Genomic DNA, 18299 nt, shown 5'->3' with positions numbered 1-18299 from the left:
TAAAAAGGAAAGCAACAACCTGAAAAGAACTGAATTTATTCCAAAAAAGGGGAGTTTTCAAAATTACTCCATCGCAATACAGTTAATATATACATTTGTACATCTTCAAAAAACGAACGGTAAAGAAAGGGGGAGCAATCTGCTTCTAACAAGGGGGTGCCGGAAAAGAAGAAAGAGTGATTTGGAGATAAAGGGGTGTAAGCCTCAGTGGAAAAGTGACATAGGATTTAAGATAAATAGAAAAACAAAGCTATAAAAAATCAAGCTAATAGTGCAATTAGGCCACTGATGTTTTTTTCTATTTTTCACATTTATACAGTCTGGACTGGCATGTATAATGAAACTTGGATAAGTAGTGGTCCTATTTGCTTATTAAAAATGTATCACATCTATGCCCAAAGAGCGGCCCCTTTGTCCCCTGACCCACCGGACCCCTCGTGCCCATTCCGAGGATGGGCCTGTGGGCTGAAGAGCGCCTCTGTCGCTCGATCCACTAGGGTCTCGAATGAGGTCTTTATTGTTCGGGCGGGGGGCGAAAGAGGGAAGGGAGTATTGAGGGACAGAAACAATTTGGGGGGGAGCGGGGTGAGGGGGCTGCCCATAGAACATGAACACAGAGAGTCTCTGGGTCGTGAGGAGGCAGGAAGCCAGGGCGGTTTTGGTGTTTGGGAGGTGGAAGGGGCATACCCGGGTTGTGTTAGGCAGGGTGAGGACCTGAGTTATTTAGGATGGGAACTGGAGTGGGGATGAAGATAGAGAGGGTTTTGGTCACAAATGAATTTTTTGGGGGAGGAGTAGGGGATCCGGGGGGTTGGGAGACGGCTGGGGGTAGCTATGCCTGGGAAGACATAGATATTTTCACCTCATGGAATGAGGAGGTGAGAGGCCTTAGTAGAGTGGGTCAAGTGGATGCTTATCTTGCATGGGCAGGGTCAGCTGGTTAGGAGGGCAAAGGTTTAAATTTGAAAAGAGGGGGCAAGGAGAGCAAAGGAGGGGCAGGAGAAATCTTGGTGGGGGGCTAGGGGGACAGGTCTTTACCAGGACCGGCCAGGGTTAGACATGGCTGGGCTGGAATGGAGTGAGGGGAGGAGGGGGGTTGAGTGACAGGGAAGTAGGTGATTTGTTTCTATTAGGGCATCTGTGGGCAGAGACGACTTTGGGCTTAAATGGGAAAGGAGAAGGGAGATAAGGGATGAGTATCAGAGGCCCAGCACACCAGACCAATCATTTATATTGCAGGGCAAGGACTCAGGCCCGGGTGCAGACTTAGCAGAGCTGGGTGCGGCTTACTGGCACCACGGAGAATGGAGGGTAGAGCTTCGTGCGGCATACCCGTTACCATGGGGGGATCCCCGCGCGGCGAGCACATGTAGGCCCTGAGTGATCTAGCTGGTCCCAACATCTGACGGACCTCAGAAAACCAGCAGGAGAACGCAGTCAAAGGACTCAGCGGTGTACCAGAGGGTGCAGTAGGCGCCCCAGGGGGCGCAAAGGTATGGGCCCATGAGGGCCCACCATGTGGGATCACGGGAAGACGCAGAGTTAGATTTCGATGAGGAGAGCCTTGAGGGAGGTGAGCTGAGAGATGATTAGATGGGGTGGGGGGATAAGAATAATGTCTCTTGGAGTGTTTTTCAGCTTCCAGAAGGGAGTCAGAGTCTACGGCAAGGCCAACCAAGTCGGGATCAACCACGGGGCAACAGGCAAGACGAACTGCAGCAACACAGGCACCCTCCTTAGAGCCAGGTAAAACATGGAAGGATGGAGGGGCCGGTAATAGTCTCCCTGGGGACGGGAAGAGAAGGGGTTTAGGGGGGAGGGAAAAGAGTAGGTTGCGCAAGGGCAAGTATCTTTTTAGACATAGGGGTGGGTACCGAGGAAGAAGGTAGAAAGGTAAGAAGGCTCCAGCCTAGCCAGTGATTAACAAAGGCACAGAGAAATCTGAGATAAGGGAAAAAACCAGTGGAGATAATATAGATAAGCTTGAAGTAAAGAGTGGTAGAGACTCCCTTCTGTGGGAGTGACTAAACCATTGGGGGCAGTGCTAAGGGTGTTCAGGGGTCTGGGACAAAAGGCTCATACGCCAGTTAAGGCAGACACATTGGAGGCAGCCTTACAGAGTTGTGACGACCAGTAGGCTGCAGAAGTACTATGGGAAGGGTTCAAAGTGAGATTTTCGTTTGGGTTATGCACAACCTAGACACAGGACTTTGTCAGGAAATTTGAAGTCAGCAATGGAACATTCACAGGTTGTGCAAGAGAAATTAGAAAAAGAGGTGAGGAAAGGGAGAATGGTGGGCCCTTTCCCAGATTGGCCTCTGGATAACTTGATTGTGTCACCAATTGGGGTGGTGCCCAAGAATGAACCTGGACAATTCAGGCTTAGTCAGCATTTATCATGGACAGAAATGTGCTCAGTGAATGATTTTATCGATGAAAAGAAAGCTACTGTTTCATACTCGTCAGTTGACGTGGCCATGTCACGGTAGTGACGGCGGGCACAACGGCGAAAATGGCACAATGCGACATAAAATCGACTTTCCGTTTGCTTCTGGTCCATCCAGATTGTTGGGAACGTCTGTGTAGCCATTTCAAGGGTAAATGGTACATGGACAAGGCATTACCAATTGGTTGTTATATATCATACGTATTGTTTGAGTGTTTTAGCACCTTTCTGTGGTGGTTGTTTTAAAAAAGGACCCTGGTTGTGGCATTGGCTGAGCAGCGTAATACAGATTTTGCCTAGGATTTACAGGGACGCCTTCGAGTCTTGCCTGTTTTGCACATTGATGGTGGATGTTTCTTGGTGCATTTGGAGTGTTTGAGTTGTTAGGGGGCAGAAGGGGTTGGGGGATTGGGTGGGAAGATGTGGTCTTTCCCGAGGCGGGTCTACATATATGGTTAAATAATAAGTCTGCAACTAATCAGAAGGGCAAGGGAAAATGCGTGTTGTTGCAGGTTCCATTGCCTAAGCTTACTTGCCCTTATTGATGGGGGATTCACTGGTGAGTAGTCCAAGGATATCGGGAAGACAGTTTTTGTCCATGCGAATGGGAAAGGAGTTGCAGCCTTCTACTTGCTAGCGGTGTTGAGGAAGGCACTAAAGGAATGGGGCATTCACAGTGCAGGTTTTGGGACACAATCTTTCCGTATTGGGGCAGCAGCTGAGGCAAGCATTAGAGGGTGGGGACTGGGTGATATCATGCGCTTGGGTAGGTGGTCCTCAGATTGTTATAAGCGATACTTGCACAGCAGGGATAAAGAATTTAGCACTGTTGTTAACAATGCACAAGTTCACGCAATGTTTCTCGTTTCAGGTTCGGTGGCTGGCCCCCTTTCGTTCAAAATGTCAATCTGGGTTGTGGGACACTCCTTCGTAAAGTGGGCACACGTACAAGCCCAGGAAAGTTATTCAGGACAGAATCTTGGTTTTAATGATAAACTGTTTAAAGCTTTATGGAAAGGAAAAGGAGGCATGTTGTGGAAGGAGCTGATTCCGTGCCTTAACAGTCTGCTAGGTGGGGGTCGGTGTCCAGATATTTAGGTTGTGGAAACGATTTGTATAAGGAGAAGGGCATAGTCCTGAGGAGAAGCATGAAGAGTTACTTAGCACTTATTAAACAACAGCGGGTCTGGTGGGGGGCAGTTAATCCAGGAGCAATGGCCAGAGCCAGAAGGATGCTTAATACAGAGATGTCTCGTTTTGCTGGGAATTGAGTTTTGGTAGAATTGTGTACAGGGACATTAGTTTTGATTCAGTCGAATTTGCGGGAGACAGGGTCCACTTGTCAAGGCTGGGGAAGGACCTTTATTTGTTGCAAATTAGGGAGGTGTTAGCCAGAAAGTTAAATGTTCAGAGCCACCTTAGAAAGTAAGAGGCCTATAGCACTGGGGGGGAGGGGATGGAAAAAAGGGAGCTAGGCAGTAGTGGTCTTCACCCCCTTTTTCCTGGGTGGCGGGGTTTTGAAAATTGGCCAGGGCTGGCCCAGGTGTTTGGTTAAGTATTGGAAGCTTGTGAGCAGGGGCACGAAAAAGGTAGGCAGGTGGTCTAAGTTACAGCATAGACGTTTGTTAGTTACAGTTGCAGGAAAGCAGGTAGGGAACGGGGGTGTCATTGGGGGAAAAAGTTTTAACTGCAATACTGTGTAATGTTGTTGTTATGTTAATGCCAGGGTGGAGGAACCTATGAGGGGATTTTAGGGGTGGGGGGACATCATGGGTTATCTATTTGATGTATAGTGAGTCTTTAGTTTTGTAAGGCAGTTGCCAATTGGTTATTTTGTAACATGCGCCTGTTTCAATAAAGCGGCCTTTTTCACACATAAAATGGGTCTCGGTTTGGCTTGCGCCCGCTCCCTCCCAATTGGGGACTGAGCAGGCTCATAACAACCCGTAACACGGGTATCAATATTAGACGATTGATGCACCTCCTGTATGAAGTGTGACACAGTAACGAAGAGCTCGCTTTGGTGTCTATAGATTTAGAAGAGGCATTTGATTTGGTGGACTGGAGGTGCCTTTTGGAGGTGCAATGAGTTGCTGGCTTTGGTCATCAGTTACGCCCCTGGGTGCCGATACTATACACACCACCCAGTGCCAGAGTCTGGGTGTGACACAGCAGATGGGTGAGTGACAGTTGGGGAGGGGGACATGCCAGGTGTATCTACTCTCGCCACTATTATTCACCCTGTCAAAAGAGCCAGCAGTGATCCTGGCACACAGGGAAGTGGGGCATTGGGGCACTAACACAGGCAGGACCTTGCATGTTATATCCCTATATGCAGACAATGCTTTATTTTAGGTCTCCTCACCTAAGGTGGTCCCGAAGCTCCTTCAGGTATTAGAGGAGTTTGGCAGGTACTCAGGATTGCGGCTAAACAAGCACAAATATTTGATCTTCCTCTTGGCTTGACTAGCAGGGCTTCCCAGGGACCACCTCCCACAACTGTACCTGTGATGGGAGACGGAGCATTTTCGCTACTTGGGTATTTAGGTGGCAATAGAAGATGCTCAGATACTGCAGCCCAACGTCTCAAAGATGAATGGCACTTTGAAGCACTGAGTGAGCTTCTGGAACACTCTTCCACTTTCCCTGATGGGCAGGCTGGCAATAGCTAAAATGGTGTTGCTGCCTGCTATCTATATATGCTACAGAACGTTCTATGCCCCATACCCCCAGGCAGATATTCAGGACACTGGACTCTATACTAATAGATCTATACTGGGCAGGCCATCGAAGCAGAGTGGTGCTTGCCACACTGAACTGCACGCATGAGGATGGCAGGCTTGAGGCACCACAACTGGACCTTCATTATTATGCCGTACTGCTAGAGCACGCTGCTCAGTGGTTTGACGAGGAGGACAATTGGGAGAAGAGGTTTCTCCACGATAGGGTACCGGCCGCTCTCCTGCCATCTTTGCTGCCAGAGGGAGCAGGAATCTCTGACACAGTGCCATACATGGTGGGCCTGACTGCACGCACCTGGCAAGCCTACGTGGAGCAAATCCTGAAACATGTCCCATTTCACTGGGAACTATCGGCGTAGGACCTTGTGCCGGTTAGAAGGGTGATGTCCAGTATGTCCTATCGGGCGTGGCAGGAGGGCGGTGTGGCATGATGGCAGACCTGTACCCGGGCAAGAGCTTTAACATTTATGAAGAGGTGTATGGGGATTTTGGATTGGGACAGGGACAATACTTGCAATATACCGGACTTTCCAACCTACTCAAAGAGATATGGCTCACATACACCTTGATCCCACAACACACTCAGACCTTAGATATAATACTCAAAAGCAGAGCTGGTAGGCACCTCATTTCTCTGCTGTGTAAGGCCATGAGGGCAGATGCAACTGACCCTTCCCAAGGGCGTTCACTGCATGGACTGCAGACCTGGAGGTGCCCCTGGGAGATGGAGACTGGAAGACAGTAGGCACACTTGCGCGCACGGTCTCATGCAATGCCCACTTCCAGCTCATCCACTATTATTACGGCTGCCTGTTTTCCATTTTTACTGATATTTACATATAAATACAGACAGACAACATTTATTTTTTTGTCTGTATTTATTTTTAAATGTGAATAAAAACAGAAATTGGGTTGCTTTTTGACTAATTCTGGATACTGTCTGCCATGACTGTCATGCCAATTGCTGTGTGAATTGATAGGTAAACGGACTAAAAAATAAATGGATTTTTGTAAAAAGGTTTTAACAGCAGTAGATATGCACAAAGTTGGTACTGAAATATGCATATTTTCTTATAAGTGCATTGACTTATCTTCTGCGGCGGTTTACAACATTGAAACCTAGCAGGCATTCAACCATGAGTGCATATTTACCCCATAAATAAATGTGGAAATATACTAATTACAGCTTCATTTTTTCACAAAATCCCCAAAAATATGGATAAATACCGACAAAATTAGGAAAAATTTAATATGGATAAATACAGACTGAAATGTAAAAAAAAGAAATACCATAAAACCGGGAGTCCTTACTATAATTATGCACATTGTAAATACATGACCCCGTAGAGACTGAATCGCATGGCTCCAGAGATACCTAACTCCTGCCCCAGGAGTCATAAGGAAGGGGCCAACTTCCTGCATCATGCCTGGGAGTGCCCCGAGGTACGACTCTTCTGGACAGAGGTGGTAGAGAGGGTGAGAAGAAGCGTTAGTAGTCATGTACAATTGATGCCAACCCACTGCCTACTGGGGTTAGTAGGCAAACCTTAAAAACAAAGCAAGACAGCATATAAGCTCCTGCAACTTCTACTAGTGCTAGTGCGGTGTAGAATTGCGATTGTCTGGATGGAAGTGCAGTTGCCGGAGGTCACAACTTGGCTGAGAGACACGCGCAAGTGAACACTAGCTGAGGTGCTACTCATGAAAGTGTGTCGTAGAGGAGGATTTAAGGGCATTCAGAGAACTATGCCATGACTTACTGGTTGAGGAACCTGAGGCAAGCCCACAAAGCACACCTGGGGGGTGACAATTAAATGGTTGGCACAAACGAGGGGGGAATCACACGAGATTGTTTATGCTATGTCCAATGGCTGGCATTGTAACCAAATTATTTAAGGAAATACTATCCATGAATGCTGACTTTGGAATGTAAACCTGTGGTATTTAAATCGAAAAAATAAAGTTAATAAAATTAAAAAAGTTATTACACTTATTCAATATTAATATATTGACCCACATACATTATAACTAACTGACATGGCGCATCCAATGCTGAGGCTGATGTGTCAATACTGGATACTCTGGAGATGGATGCAGGCTCGGAGGCGGTCTCAATTAATTCTCCCAAAGGAGTAGATTGCGGTTCTATACTTTGTCCCCCAACTGTGGCTGTAGCCTCCCGTCTCCTTTATGCTACATTCTCCTAGGTGTTGGAATGAATGTCATATCACTGCTTCCTCATTTCATTTACACACAACACTTAACCTATGCTGGTGCCTGGTCCAAATATGTTTTTATTGCCTCAGGAACAGACAAGGAAGATGTGCCAAACAGCTTCTCTTGTTCTGAGACACACCTCTTCACAATAATTGATTCACATTGGTGGACATTGGTGGATAAATGTGATCTCCCTCTTCCAGCCAACCTCCTCTTGCAGTACCTGGTTAGGCATGATGGTTTCCAGTTCACTTTTGATGGGAAAGTAGTTTTCTGTCTGCTGTGCAGCTGAATGCAGCTGAATGCAAGATACTTTCTGAAATGGAATCCCTCGCTGCTGGTGTGACAGTCACTATTTGCGACTCATTCCTATTTTGCGATTCAGTATTTAAAAACATTGAAATGCCAATGAATCCCTATTTGCCAATGGAGGAGCTGTGTACATCATGTTTAGTGATTCATAATTTGTGATTTGGTATCACTAGAATTTGGAAAAATAGAGTCATCTTCACTGAGCAAATCAGTTAAATGGGGCCTATCCAGGCTCCAGGGAACATACGCCTGTGGTGGAAGCCACAACCCTTGTGTTATATCTTCTCATGCTTAATTAAGTGAGGCTTCCTACCAACTATTCCCCTGTATTGCTACCACATGAAACCCAGTGAGCAGCTCTAAAGAACAAACCTGAGATTTTCAGGGTGGCAGCTGGGGACATTGGGATTTGGGAGATCATTGGAGTGTTGCCATTTTCTATGATGAATCTTTGAGTAGCGTACACCTTCTTTGATGCTCTATTACCTCATCGCAAGATGCGCCTTACTTTTTGCTGTTGGCTCCATTCCTCAGTTGCGTTTCTTCACTGGCAGTGAGGATGGAACAGGCTGCCACCTCTCTGTTGAGAATCAAGGCATCCCGTTGTTGCTGAACCTACTTTTGGTGGCCCAATATGGATATTTAAATTTAAGAAATGGGTTAGAAATTATGATGCATGTGCCATGAGTGACACACATACCTCTACCTTCTGTAAAGCAATTCATCCTGGACAATGACCAAATAATGATTAACAAATATTGACTTTGGATATTGCAGGACTTTTAAAAATTGTATCTCCTTGGCTGATATTTGTATTGATCATTGATCACTCCAAATGACCAGAAGTCACTGGTGTTTTGATTTCATTGAGAGTGGCCTTCATCTTCCTATTAATGCCACCTCATCCCCTCCTACCCAGGATCTGGTCTGATCAGCCCTTTTAATGATTATCATAGAGATAGAGAATTGTTTGATCACAGGCATTATTAGGCCAGTGATCACTTGGTGGCAAACAGAGTGAAAATGCTGACAGAAATAGAAAAGCATCTTGAAGTGTGTTGCAGGATTTACTCTACTGTGTGTTCCTAAATGCTTTCTCTTCTCTTTTCACTTCTTTGTTGTGTTCTTGCTTAAGGGAAGGGATGTGGTACAGCCCCTCATACTTGGTCACATGAGATTTTCCACCACCCCAAGTTTGTCACTCCCACAGCTAACCCAGTAAGCGACTTTGAAGACAGAATGTAGGATTGTGAGTTTGGTGTTTGGTAACATTGGGCTTGGGTAGGTGGTTTAGAATGTTGGCATTTTCTGTGAGGAGTCTGTTGAAAGTATACATCCTGTTTGATGCCCTGTTACCTAAAAAAAGATATGCCTTATGTCTTGCTGTTGGCTCTCTTTTACACTGGTGTTTCTTCAATCTGTCACTGAAAAAGCTTTTTTGGTGTTCTTAAGTAGATCATGCATGATACATGGTAGGAGTATGGGCCAATCAGATTGCCCAAAATTGAAAACATCTGGAGAGGCATGTGGTGAATTAGCAAGAGAGAACACAGCCATTGTGTAGAAGTGTGGGTGCAGTTAAATTCCATGCATTCTAAAAAAATTCTTTACCTTAGGATATATATTATTGTCTAAATTTAACTTGGTTCAGATAAGCATGAAATTAACAGCAGGTAAGCTGATACAGGAAAGAAAATGTTGCAATCCAATGGATGCATTTCTTACATGCAGAAAGGCTCTTTTTGGCACTAGCAAATGTTCATCAACTAGAGGTGCTAATTTATCACCTTGAAAATGTACAATCTTCAGCTTCAGTACATTTAATGTTCTATCTATGGTTCATTAGCATACTGACAAATTTGAAATGAGTCCTATTAAGAAGGCTATTTGATTGTTCACTGCGCTGTTACTCCAGCTGGAATTGTAAGGTGCTAAAATAGTTTTGCAGAAAATTGAAAAGCCTGAGTCCTCAGTATTGGTATTGAAGGTAATAGGTTTTTTAGACTAAAAAAACATGGTGGTAGTCCAGTCTGCTGGTAATGAGGGCTTGTGTCACAGTGCCTCTCGTGTGTAGGGGTAGCCACTTGAACATCTTATGTAGCATGCGCAAAGTGATGAAGCTGGGGGAGGAGACAGTGTTGATCTGTGATTTAATTGTGAGCTTACTGTCAATGATTCAGAGGTTTCTGGCGTGGTTGGAGGGAGTTGGTGCAGGTCCTTGGGTTGATGGCCACCAGGAATCTATCCATGTGTTGCTGCTATTGCCAAAGATTAGTACTTCCGTCTTGTCTGTGTTCAGCTGCAGGCAGGTGTTCTTCATCCAGTTGGCGATGTTTTTCATGCGTCTGTCGAAGTTGGTTCTGGTGGTGTTGGGGTTGGCAGTGAGTGAGAGTGTGAGTTGGGTGGCTTCTGTGTAGCAGATTATGTTGAGCCCATGGGATCTGACGATGTTGGCCAGCTGAGTCATACATGTGCTGAAGAGCGTGGGGCTGAGGGATGAGCCCTGGCGCACACCGCATGTGATCTCCTTGGGTTCAGAAGTGAAAGGTAGGAGGGAGATACTTTGGGTTCTTCTGGTGAGGAAGGAGGTGATCCATCTGAGTGCGTCCCTTTGGATGCTGATATGGTGGGATACAGTTTTGCAGGCTTCTGAGAGGTCGAGGAGGATCAAAGCTGCTGTTTCTCCTTGGTCAATGAGGGTTTGAATGTCATTGCTTGCTGTGATCAGGGCGCTTTTGGTGCTGTGATTGCTGCTGAAACCAGATTCAGAAGTGTTGAGTAGCTGGGTCTGCTCCAGCTGCGTCATGAGTTGATTGTGATGATATTTTCTAGTACCTTCGCTGGAAATGGGAGCAGGGAGATTGGCTGGTAGTTTTTGAGTTTTCTGTGGTCTGTGGAGGGTGTTTTGAGTAGTGGTCTGACCTTGGCATGTTTCCAGGCGTTGGGAAATTTTGTGGTGATGATAGAGGGATTGAGTAGGGTGCTAAGATCCTGATGATCCCTACGATTCCAAGATTGAAGATTTGGTGTGGACATGGGTCTGTGGATGCTCTTGAGTTAATGGATTTCATGGTGCAGGTGATGTTCTGTGTGGAGAGTATGTTCCAGGTAAGCATGGGCGAATTTTGCGAATCTGGCGTTCGCGAATTTTGCGAATTTGTGAACTCGCAATCCGCAAAATCCGCAAATTCTCGCAAATTAGCGGATTTTTTTTTGTGTTCGCAAGGATTTCTGCCAGTTCGCAAGGATTTCTGACAGTTCGCGAGAGTTTTGTAACAGTTCACAATTGCGAACTTACATGTCGGCTCGCAACAGTCACGACTATGTTGTTTCTACGTCTGGTTCATCATCACAGGTTCCCAGCACCCTCTGTTTCACACCTGCCACCCTCTGTTTCACCCATGCCACCCTCTGGAACATCAATGCCTTATGCCACCCTCTGGTTCATCATCACTGTAGATTATGGGGGGGAAAAGCAAGCACACCTGCCTGCTTCAACTGACATGAATTAATTTGGGGTTGATTTATTAATGTGTCACTGTTTTAAAATTCCAGTCTGGCACCTGCTTCCTTATCTGTAATTTTCTTTCTGTTGCAGTGCAATTTTTTTTCCAGGACCTTTGTGGCCTACTTGTAGCTATTCTATGAGCCTGCTGTGAGGGTCAGAGCAGGGTCATACAATTGTTGCAACTAGCAACTGAACTCTGGAGGGGCCCTTGTCAGGAAGCACTACAGGGAATGGTTACTAATGATGAGTTTGAACTTTTGAACCTGCTTCCACTTTTGCAAAGCTCGTTTTTCTGCAGAACAGCATTACAGCAACTGTAATGCCCCACCAAGCTTATTTGAGAAAGTTGATTTCTAATCCAAAAGTTATCCAAAGAAAATCAAAAGGCCTCAAATCCAAAAAAGTGCAGGCAAATGTCAACCTGAGGAGTTATTCTGATAAAAATCATCATTTTCAGAAGGTCTATGCTGCTTGCTAGTCGATTTCTTATGCAGAATTGCAATTTTTGTAATTTCGTGAGTGCGAGATTGTTGCTGCCCGCCGCACCTACATGTTCGCAATTGCGAACTTACACCGCAAAGAAAAACAATCCGCTGCGTGCGAATTTGCGGATTTTGCGGGAAATTCACGAATCTCGCGGATTGCGAATTTACCGAAAATCCGCAAAATCCGCGAGCGTAACGGATTTTCCGCCCATGCTTAGTTCCAGGTCATCAGTATGTGGTTTGTGTCAGTTATATTGGTGGCATATCTGTTCGTCAATGTGGAAATTTAGGTCACCGAGGAAGATGCACTCCTTGGAGTCTAAGGATAGGGGCGCAAAGAAGTCTGCGATGGTGCAGAAGCTGGAGCTCGGGCCTAGGAGGCTTTATGTGAGGGTGTCTCTGATGGTTGTCTTGTCATCTGTGTGGAGCTTGAAGTTGAGATGTTCCATAAGGTTGGTGGTATTGTTGGTGGTGGTGGTACAGTGAAGGCTCTTTTTGTGGATGGGGCTGTTCGTCCTCCCAGTATGTTGGTGCAGTCGGGTGAGTAATGTATATCTGTTGGGGATCACTGTGGCAATGTCTGGGGTAGATGTGAGTTTGAGCCAGATCTCAGTGAGGAAGACAATGTCAGGTGCAAAGGTGGCAATAAGGTCCCATAATTCAGTGGAATGTTTGCATAGTGAGCATGTGTTGAGAAGGGTGCAACCAAGTTGTTTCTCTTTTTCAGGTGGTTTCAGTGGTGTGTTAAGGGTGGGGCTGGTCAGTGAGCTGGTGTGTTTGCAGTGACAGGTGAAATGGCAGTGGGTGGAGGTGAAAGGTCTTACCGTGGAGCATGGGTCGGTTCCGTGGCAGTGTTTGTTGTGGAATCTGGGGCCGTGCGCGTAGAGCTCAGTGATGGTGTATCTTCAGGGCTGGGAAGGCAGGGGTTGTGGCACTCGGTGCAGTTCAGGTGTGGACAGGCGTTGACGGGCTTGCCTTTGGCACACCCAATGCACGCATCCACTGTCAGTTGCACTGCGGCCTGCATTAAGTAGATGCGGGGATGGATGGGCTTCTGTTGATTTGTAAGAATGGTGGGAAGGAAAACCCAGTCATGAAAACCCCAGTGAGAAAACTCGGAGAGCTGCAGTGTCACTGGATCAGTCTGGAACAAGCAGGAACTGGAGAGCACAGCAAAGTGGCAGGCTAGGTGTCCAGGTGCCTACAGATGTGTTCGCTCTATGGCCTGCATTTAAGTCGGTCCTGGGGTGGGCGGGGCTTCTGTTGGTGGGATGAACGGTGAGTGGGAAATCCAATTGGGAAAACCTCAGCAGTGAAATCCGGGTTACTGGGGTGTCACTGGATCAGTATCAAACAAGCAGGAACTGGAGGCCACAGGCAAGTGGCAGGCTAGGTGTCTAGGTGCTTACAATGTGGTTGCACTGCGGCCTGAATTAAGTAGGTCCTAGGGTGGGGGGGGGCTTCCGTTGGTGGGAAGAAAAGTGAGTGGGAAAGCCTAGCCAGGAAAATACAAGTGGGAAAACCAAGGCACCTGTGGTGTCACTGGATCAGTCTGGAGCAAGCAGCAACTAGAGGCCACAGGCAAGTGGCAAGCTAGATGTGCCTACTCCTGCTACTAAAAAGACTGCAGGTATTAGCAGCTAGCTCATAGATAGCTATTTATATTTAATGCAAATCTACATCTATTTTGTACAGCACATCATGAACTTATCAAGTTGTGCAATTTGTAAAATGTGTTGAGATCTATTTAATTTCATCGCATCTCATATCCTGAATTCCACCATAACTTAACTGGCACATTTCCATACTTTCCATAGTTCAAAATCCTCCTTCAGTTCCTACCATATATCTCCTAATCCCATGCCCCCTTCCTTTCTCCTTGTACCTTACCTCCCTTGTCTATTTCTCCATTTTCCTCTTCTCCAAGTGAAAGCACCCATTTTGAAGGTAGCAAAATCACTCCTCCACTTTCATCTCACTCAGTCACCCTAACACCCAGGCTCCTCTTGTTCAGACTTCACCTCACCTTCTCTCAGTATTGAACTATAAACTGGTACCTCTGCCCTGCAGTCCTCTCAGTCCTTGGCTACTTTCCCTTTGACATCACAGCAATACTTCTCCTCTTGTTCCTCATCCAAAAAGTGTAAAATACTCACTATCTCTTAACCCTGCTATCATAACTATCTATTCTTCAAAGCACTTTCTTCTACCTGGCACCATCCTCATTATTTCTCTCCTGATGCAGCATTGTTCCTCTCCCTGCTGCACTCAGGCTGGTTGCAAGACCTCCTCCTATGTCATCTTCATTCACCTCACAACACCTCACAACTCAACTCTTCTTCCCTTTTCTCACTTTATCCTACCAGCCTGCCCTCATGTACTCCTTCTGCTTCTCTATATTCTCTGTCTTTACAATCCCATCTTGCTTCACTACCATTCATACCTGGTCATATCTCTTCCACCTCAGACCTGCATCATCTCTGACATATAGCTCCCCAAGTCTAGATGTACTGAGCCTGATCCATGTCACAGAACCTTTCCCAATAAAGCCATTTCAATACTCTCCTCTAACTCTATCCAGCCTTTTGACCAATCTCCTACTACACTGCCTTTCCACCCTAACTGCAGTCATACTCTTCCCCTTTAAATCTCCTCTCTCTAAAAGCCCCAATGCTCCCCCACGTCTTTGTGGCTTTAACTTCTTATTAACTTCCTCACATCCAGCTGGAAGTATTCCACTTCAATCTTTCTTCTATGCTCAACCATTCAGTACCCCCTACTTACAGAAGCCATGTAATGCACCCTTCACCTAGCTCTCAACAGTAGGTTCTCAGAGCTTGGGAAGAGCCCTGTGACCAATGAGTTGTAACAGGCCTTCACTGTCTTGCCAACAACAGTGCTGTAGTTTGGTTCCATGTGATAAGAGACAAGACGGGTGTATTGTAAGGGTGTGGGTTTGTGAAAGGAACTCTTCGTACTATAAGAGTGTGGTTTTGTCCTTTTATTTTCATGGATTTCAAGAGTGCTTATAGGATATAATTCTATTTCTTCTTCTTGTCTTCCTGGACCTTGACCGTCTCTTCTTTTTGTGTCACTAGGTTCTTCCCTGAACCAGACCAGATGTCTCGAACAGAAGAGAGGGGAACAAGTAACTTATTGTACTTTTATTTTCCTTCTTAATATTTTCCTTACTGTTTCTTCTTGCTCTCTTCTACATACTCTTCTTTCTTCTCTTAAAGATTTTCTTATCTTTCCTTCATCTTTCTTTTTCTAATATTCCTGTTCTGTATTGAACTAGGTCTATAACCCTTTTGACTCAACAATTTTACCACCATTTCTGATTTTATTGCTTCATTAGTCTATGAGTCTCACCTTACAAAAGTAAAAAGAGATGAATTATCAATCTAGCTGAGAAATAACAAACAAAGAATAGAAAGCGCATAGTTTTCCCAAATTGGAATACTCTAGCTTTTGGCTCTTTTTCTAGCTCTTCATACCTTTTTGGCTTTTAACACAAACACTGCAGCAATGTTTACAATACGTTTAAACTTATCTCCTTTCTGGGGTTTCCCCTTTCTCAAATAGTGGCCCTTTTTAAGTCCACTGATGTCCTCCCCTTTTCCTCATGCGAACCATCCACTTCTGTATACAGGAACTAATCTGGTCAAGCCAAGCTTCCATGTGAGCATGGCCATGGCCCAGTACCTCTCAGGATGTCTTGGTATCTGGGAGGCACAGTGGCACAGGTAACTGCCTCCCTCATCTCTCAAGGAGTATTTCAGCTCATCCTGCTGTTTCTCCTTCTTTCTGGGTTCACCACCAGTTACTTGGGGTCTTTCTACTCCTTTCTCCCACATCCATTTTATCTCTTGCCTCCTCTCTTACTCCCACTTCCTCTTTGTGTCCATCTTCGGTCTCTTCTCCTCTGCCTGCGTTCAATCTCCTTTCTTCTTCTTGTGCACCCTGCAAAACATAAACAAGTCCTTTGTCTATTTCTATGATTTCATCTTCCCCTTTCATTTGCGTATCTTTGTTTTTAAAATGTTTTCTTGTTTCCTGTTTACCCGTACTATTTTCAGGTGGTGTCGGGCAGACGCAGCATGAGCCACCGAGGGAGTGACAGGTAAGTAGAGTTACTATTCCTCTTCGGACCCACCTTCATCCACTACTTCCTCACAGGTGGGTAAAGTACATATGATGGTGGTCATGACACAGGGGTGGCATTGGTTCACTGTTGGTCATTGGAGTAGAAGACAGGATACTTCCGGATACAGTAGAGTTAACTGCACCTGCAACCATGGCTGGAACCATGCAAGAGAAAATTGATGGTGCTGGTGTGTCATTTAGGCTGTCTGATGCATCAGGAGGGATACAGATCTCTCTGCTGGCATGTGGTGTTCCTTCCACAGGTGGTGTGGATGTAATGTGGACTGTTGCCCTGGGGTTGCCCCCACAGATGAAAAACATATTGTACAATGAGTATTATTTGCTTGTGAGACTAAACATCGCTCTATCACATGTGTGAACAATATTATATCCTTTTTCTAAAATGTTGTTTTTATATATTTTTAAACAAATCAGTTAATATTACTGTATATGAATTTTTAATTTTTTAATTTGCGTGTTTATATATTTTAAATTATCAATGGCTTATTTACAAAATTGTTTTTTATAAACTTAGAGAGACTGGGTTTTCACTTTCAAATGTAAATAATGACCCATATAACAAATTATTTTTGTAAAACTTTATTATGCAGTTGAAGTACCTCTGGATAGTAGATCCACAAAACATGCAATGGAGTATACTTACAATCAATTATTTAAATAATGTAAAAAAGATAGAATTAATATCATAGTGATTCTGTTGATGTTTTGGCTGCATGCCTGGCAAGGTGGATGCTGAAATTAGAATCATTATTTTGACTGGAGTGTGTAGCACTCTGTTGGATTGTCTGGTTGTTGTTATAGACTATATTTAGAAATTAATATATTACGTGCAAAATTACCATATGATGGGACTAGACTTGCATTGAACGGACTATGACAATTTGTACATTTAAGCCCTAATTGTGCTTTTTGTAAATGCACCAATCACAATATGTGTTGCATAAGTTAGAATAAAATGTTTATTTCTTTGAATTTATTATGAAAAGTATTATTTTGTTATATGTGACATAGTAATTGGTGTAATATTGTAACTAATATTGCATATTTTATTTGTATTCATTTATGCAAGCAATTTTGGATGTCTGCTACTCCTTAGCTACTGTTTATCTATTGTTTTCTACTAACGTACGAAGTAAAGTGACCGCCATTGTTAGACTTGGCATCCTTGGCGTGGTTTCCCCTGAATTTTTGCCGCCTGTCTTTTTGATACTATGCTGGATTTCGTATTTGCTGGCTTAGATGCTGTGGGTACCTAGCCACTGCTGATCAGTGTCAAAGTGCAAGCGTAAAGTGTAATTTGTTATTCTCATTGAGTATCCCTTATTGGCATATTTGATTTACTGGTAAGTCCCTAGTAAAGTGCTCTCAGTGTGTCAGACCTGTAAAACAAATGCTACTAGTGGGACTGCAGCACTGATTGTATCACCCACATGAGTAGCCATGTATGTGCACAGTTTTTAACTGCCATGTAGACCTGGAAAGTGCACCCACTTGCCAGGCCCAAACCTTCTCTTTCCTTACATGTAAGGCAGCCCCAAAGTAGGCCCAAGATACCCCGTGGGCAGGGTGCAATGCATGTGAAAGGTAGGACTTTTACTGGTGTGTTACAGGTCATGGAAGTTAAAAACTGCCAATTTTGTTTATCACTACTGAAAGGCTATTTGTCCCATAGGCTAACATGGGATTTACTTTGTAACAGCGTACAAGTATAACGTACCATTGGGACAAGATAGAGAAGTGGATTTGAGGCTCTCCAAACTCAGAATTTAATAATACATCTTTTTAAGGAGGTGGTTTTTAAATTGTGTGCTTGAAAATGCTCCTTTTAGAAAGTATTACAAAACAGAAGCAGCCTGTTGCACTCAATTATACTAACAGAAATACAAAGTAAACAGTGTTGTGGTCACCCTCTGGGGAGGCTCAGCCCAGCTTCATGATTCAAAAATAAAAAGAAACTAGGACATGTGTCCTAGACATCAGGTGTACTACAAGAAAATCATTCACAAGTGTGTGAACCAAGTACAATAAAAATGATCAAAGGTTCTAATTAAATGTACAAAATGCAATGTAGGAGCAACATTCCATTGCACAAAAGTCCATCATGATGTAGTAGACGAGATGCTGACGATAGCTTATTCACATATTTAGTGAGCGTTTGATCATTTTTGATTGTACTTGGTTTGCACTTTTAGAAAGTAGGCATTTTTTTATTTAACCATTCTGTGTGCCTCTGCTATTTTGTGTTTTGACTGTCTGGTTTTGGAGTGACAGGGGCTGGAGATGTGTATTCACTGTAGACAGACACAAGGTGGCTGAGGTGTGTCCTACCTTCCCTTTGTGACTCATAGCTGAGCTGATAGACCGTTGCTGCATTTAGAGTGGTGGGAGGAGTTTCCACTTGCACCTGAATAGGCAGTGTCTAC

This window comes from Lissotriton vulgaris, chromosome 1_1 (assembly GCF_964263255.1).
Source record: "Lissotriton vulgaris chromosome 1_1, aLisVul1.2, whole genome shotgun sequence".
Classification (NCBI taxonomy): Eukaryota; Metazoa; Chordata; class Amphibia; order Caudata; family Salamandridae; genus Lissotriton; species Lissotriton vulgaris.
This window is presented reverse-complemented; position numbering follows the sequence as displayed.